We start from the raw sequence: 5,714 nt of genomic DNA on the forward strand, positions 1-5,714 counted from the left end.
TGCAAGATGATGCAAAGATGAACAATGTGAGACTACTAGGCATCAATGAGAAAGAAGGAGTCAATACAAATGACATTAAAAAAAATATGGGCAGAAGTAATAGCAGAAAACTTCCCAAATATGAGGAAAGAATCTGACATTCAGGTAACCGAAGCATACAGAGCGCCAAGTAACCTCAACCCAATGAAAAACACACCAAGACATATAATAGTCAAGATTCCAAAAATTCAGCACAAGAATAATTTATTACAACCAGCTCGAGAAAAGAAGCAGATCACGTTCAAAGGAAAACCATCAGGATTACGGCCAACTTCTCTTCACAAACCATGCAGGCAAGAAGAGCATGGAGCAGAGCACCTCAAGTCCTCTATGAAAACAAATTACAGCCTAGACTACTATACCCTGCAAAACTCTCTTTCAAGTTTGATGGAGAAATGAAATGCTTTCATGAAAAAGAAAAGTTAAAGAATTTAATTATGACAAAGCCAACCCTACACAGGCTACTGAAAGATGTTCTAGATATGATCAGAACTCCACGCATGAGATCAGAAGCAACCAACAAATTAGGGTAAGCAATTAAATACAGGAGAAAAAGGAGTAAATGACAACAGGTAAATAACATGTGAACCATAAGTCAATACGTCTCAATTCTAACTATCAATGTAAATGGACTCAATTCACTACTTAAGAGAACTACACTGGCACAGTGGATTAGGAAACAAAATCCAACTATATGCTGTATACAAGAAATATATTTAACTCCTGAAGACATGCATAGGCTGAAAGTCAAAGGGTTGAACACAATACTACATGCCCCAGCACATCAGAAAAAAGCAGGGGTAGTAATCTTATCCTCAGAAAGTCTAAACTTAAAACCAACAATGAGGAAGTGAAATAAAGAAGGCCATTATATACGGGGTTAGGGGAAAAATTCAACAGGAAGAGGCAACACTCATAAATATGTATGCACCAAACACGGAAGCAACCAAGTATATAAAGCAAATCTTAATGGACATGAAAAATCTAGTATCCAATAACAAAATGTTAACAAGAGACCTTAACACACCCTTATCTCCAAAAGATAGGTCAACCAGACAAAAACTTAGCAATAAAATAACAGAACTGAACCAGAACTTGAAACAAATGGCATTGGTGGACATATACAGAGTGTTTCACCCAAATACAGCTGAACACACATTTTCCTCAGATGCACATGGGTCGTTTTCTAAAATAGAACACATACTGGTTAATAGATCATGCTTAAGTACATGTAAGAAAACTGAAATTAGCCCATTCATATTATCTGACCATAGTTTAATGAAACTGGAAATAAATGACAAAAGAAACCAGAAATAAACCATAAAATAAATGTAAATTAAATGACACCCTACTCAGCAACTAAAGGGTCAAGGAGGAAATTAAACAGAAATTCAACAAAATCTACAAAACAATCACAACTTATCGGAAATTATGGGATACGATGAAAGAAGTTCTCAGAGGGAAATTCATAGCTGTGAACACACATATTCAGAAAACTGAACGGGAACAAATAAATACCCTAATGCTGCACCTTCAATAACTAGAAAAGGAAGAGCAAACCAAACCCAGAGCCCAAAGACGGGAAGAAATCATAAAGATTAGAGTAGAAATTAATTCAATTGAGATGAAGAAAACAACTCAAAGAATTAAAAAAGCAAAAAGCTCGTTCTTTGACAGATTAAATAAAATCGATAAGCCCCTAGCTAACATCATCAAAGAGAGGAAAGAAAAAATTCAAATTCAAGCAGTAAGGAATAAAAAGGGTTTAATTACCTCAGACTCAGTGGATATTCAGAAGATTATCAATAGCTACTTTGAGAATATTTACTCTCACAGAATAGAAGATATAGAAGAAATCGACAGATTCCTAGAAAGGTACAAATTACCACAACTGAATCGACAAGATATAACCACTCTCAATAGCCCAATGACAACCAATGAAATGCAAGATGTAATTAAAAACTTACCGGCAAAGAAAAGTCCAGGTCTGGATGGATTCACAGTTGAATTCTACAAGACATTTAAAGAAGATGTAGTCCCTATACTCCTCAAACACTTCCATGAAATGCAAAAGGAAGCAATCTTCCCAAAATCATTCCTGGAGGCAAATATTATACTGATACCAAAACCAGGGAAAGATGCAACTAAGAAAGAGAACTACAGGCCTATCTCCCTCATGAACATAGATGCCAAAATCCTCAATAAAATCCTATCAAATAGAATACAGCAAATCATCAGGAACATTAGACACCATGAAAAAGTAGGATTCATCCCAGGGATGCAAGGATGGTTCAATATTCGAAAATCTATAAATATATTACACTATATCAATAGAGTGAAAACTTAAAACAACATGATCATCTCCATTGATGCAGACAAGGCTTTGACGAAGTCCAACACTCATTTATATTCAAACTCCTACAGAAAATTGGAATAGATGGCTTCTACTTCAATCGGGTAAAAGCCATTTATGAAAACACAACAGCTAACATAATCCTAAATGGGAAAATCTGTAGTCTTTTACTCTTAAATCTGGTACAAGACAATAATGCATTCTATCACCACTCCTACTCAATATATTTCTAGAATCATTAGCTACAGCCATTAGACAAGAGAAAGAAATAAAAGGAATAAGAATAGGCAAAGAAGAAGTTAAACTATCTTTATTTTGAGATGACATGATATTTTATTTGGAAGACTCAAAAAACGCCACCAAGAAGCTACTAGAATTAATACAGAAATTCAGTAGCATAGCAAGTTATAAAGTCAATACCCAAAAGTCAATAGCATTCCTCTACACAGACAACAAAAACACTGGGAGGGAAATGATAAAAACAATACCTTTTGCAATAGCACTGAGTAAAATGAAATACCTTGTAATTAATCTAACTAAAGAAGTCAAAGAAATTTTCAAGGAAAATTACAGTACTCTGAAAAAAGAGATAGTATGGGATTTCAGAAAAAGGAAAAATTTTACATGCTCATTGATAGGAAGAACCAACATCGTAAAGATGGCCATACTCCCAAAATTGCTGTACAGATTTAATGCAATCCCTATCAGACTTCCACCGACATACAACACAGACATAGAGAAATCATTCCTAAAATTTATCTGGAACCAGAAAAAACATAGAATAGCAAAGGCAATTCTGGGCAATAAAGACAAGGCAGGAGGCATTACCATTCCAGACTTGAAATTGTACCACAAGGCTACTTTGATAAAATCAGGATGGTACTAGCAACAAAATATACCTGAGAATCAATGGAATAGCATAGAAGATGCTGAAGCTCCTATGAACACACTCAGCCACCTTGTATTTGACAAAGGGGCCATACATACTCACTGGAAGAAAGATAGCCTCTTTAACAAATGCTGCAGGAAAAACTGGCTCTCTACATGCCGAAAAGTCAAACTTGACCCCGGTCTATCTCCATGCACTAAACTAAAGTCAAAATGGATTAAAGATCTAAACATTAAAGCAGAGACACTAAATCTCCTGGAAGAGAAAGTGGGAGGAACTCTTGAAGACTTAGGGATAGGCAAACAGTTCATGGACAGAAATCAAATTGCACGGCAAACAGGTGAAAGAACTAACAACTGGAACCTGATCTTACTGAGAAGTTTTTCACATCGAAGAAATTACCAAAAAAGTGAAGAGGCAACCCACAAATTTGGAAAAATGATGAGAAATAAGTACTCAGACAAATGTCTGCTCTCTAGAATGTATAAAGAACCAAAAAACACTAGGGCCCCCAAATTTAAAGACCCAATCCAGGAATGCGCATCTGAGATGAACACACACTTCTCTGAGGAAGAAATTAAAGAAGCGAATAAATATATGAAAAAATGCTCCACATCACTAGACATCAACAAAATGCAAATTAAGTCAATTTTGAGATATCATCTCACCCCAGAAAGAATGGCTATCATAAAGAAATCACTCAACAACAAATGGTGGAGAGGCTGTTGGGAAAAAAGAACCCTTCTCCACTGCTGGAGGTTATGTAGAATGGTGCAACCATTATGGAAATCAGCACTGAGATTCCTGTGAAAAGTTGGTCTGGAAATCCCATTGAAACCAGCTGTTCCTCTACTGGGAATTTTCCCAGAGGATCTGAAAACATCACATCATAGTGATATATGTGTGCCTATGTTTATAGCAGCACAATTTGTGATAGCCAAATCTTGGAACCTACCAAGATGCGCATCACCTGAGGAATGGTTGTAATAGATGTGGTATTTTTATACAATGGTGTATTATTTAGCTATTATGAATGATAAACTCAAAGCATTTATATTGAACTGTATGCCATTTGAACATATACTTATACGTGAAATAAACCAGACACACATGTGTAAATATCATATAGTCTCCCTAGTATAAGAACTCAAAAGAATAAATACAAATAGGAACGTATAATACAAGTAAAATGAAAGCAGGATCTCAAGGACTAATCAAGAGAGGGAAAGGAGAAGAGCTAGAAAACATGACTAAGTCTAGCCATACAGTTATATGTAGAAGATGGGCAATGATCCTGAGAATCTTCAGAAGATTTTTTAATCTAACAGTTAATTGAAAAGATTCTCACCAAATTTTTGGGTTAACCTTTCACTTTGTTGCTAATTTCTTTTGATGTGAAAAAAATTTCTAAGTAAGAGCAGGTCCCAGTTTTTAATTCTTTCAACTTTTTCCTATGCGATTTGATTTCTTTTCATGAACTCTTTGCCTGTCCCTATGTATTCAAGAGTTCCTCCCACTTTCTCTTCCAGAAGATTTAGTGTCCCTGCTTTAATGTTTAAATCTTTAATACATTTTGACTTTAGATTAATGCATGGTGATACACCTGTAACTGAAACTCAAGATTGAGTTTTCGCCATGTAGAGAGCCAGTTTTTACAGCACCATTTGTTAAAGAGGCTATCTTTCTTCCAGTGAGTATGTTTAGACCCTTTGTCAAAGATAAGGTGGCTGAGTGTTTTTTTAGGGGCTTCAGCGTCTTTTAATCTATTCCACTGTACCTCAGGTCTATTTTGTTGTAAGTACCATGCCGATTTTATCACAGTAGGCTTGTACTATAATTTCCAGTCAGGAATTGTAATAGCTACTGCCTTGTCTTTATTGCCCAGAATTGACTTTGCTATTCTAGGTTTTTTTTTTCTAGATAAATTTCAGGAATGATTTATTTATGTCTATGAGGTATGTCGGTGGTAGTCTGATAGGGATTGCATTAAATCTGTACAGCAATTTTGAGAGTATGACCATCTTCACAATATTGTTTCTTCCTATGCAAGAGTATGGAATATCTTTCCATTTTGTGAAATCCTCTATGAACTCTTTTTTCAGAGTACTGTAATTTTCCTTGAAAAGATCTTTGACTTCTTTAATTAGATTAATTTCAAGGTATTTCATTTTCCTCGGTGCTATGGCAAAATGTATTGTTTGTATAATTTCCCTCCCAGTGTGTTTGTTGTCTGTGTAGAGGAATGCTATTGACTTTTGGGTATTGACTTTATAACCTGCTATGCTAATGAATTTCTGTATTAATTGCAGTCGCTTCTTTTTGGAGTATTTTGCGTCTTACAAGTAAAGTATCATGTCATCTGTAAATAAAGATAATTTAACATCTTCTTTGCCAAGTCTTCTTCCTTTTATTTCTTTTCAAAGTTTTATTGAT

General features: G+C 35.1%; 1 protein-coding gene across 1 annotated transcript in view; it reads right to left on the bottom strand.

Annotated features, from left to right (window-relative positions):
- Window positions 1-5,714, bottom strand: part of LOC101563650 (zinc finger protein 699) — a 959,136-nt gene that overhangs the window by 491,632 nt on the left and 461,790 nt on the right. The window lies entirely within an intron of this gene.

Source organism: Octodon degus, unplaced genomic scaffold, assembly GCF_000260255.1.
Source record: "Octodon degus isolate 3935 unplaced genomic scaffold, OctDeg1.0 scaffold00050, whole genome shotgun sequence".
Classification (NCBI taxonomy): Eukaryota; Metazoa; Chordata; class Mammalia; order Rodentia; family Octodontidae; genus Octodon; species Octodon degus.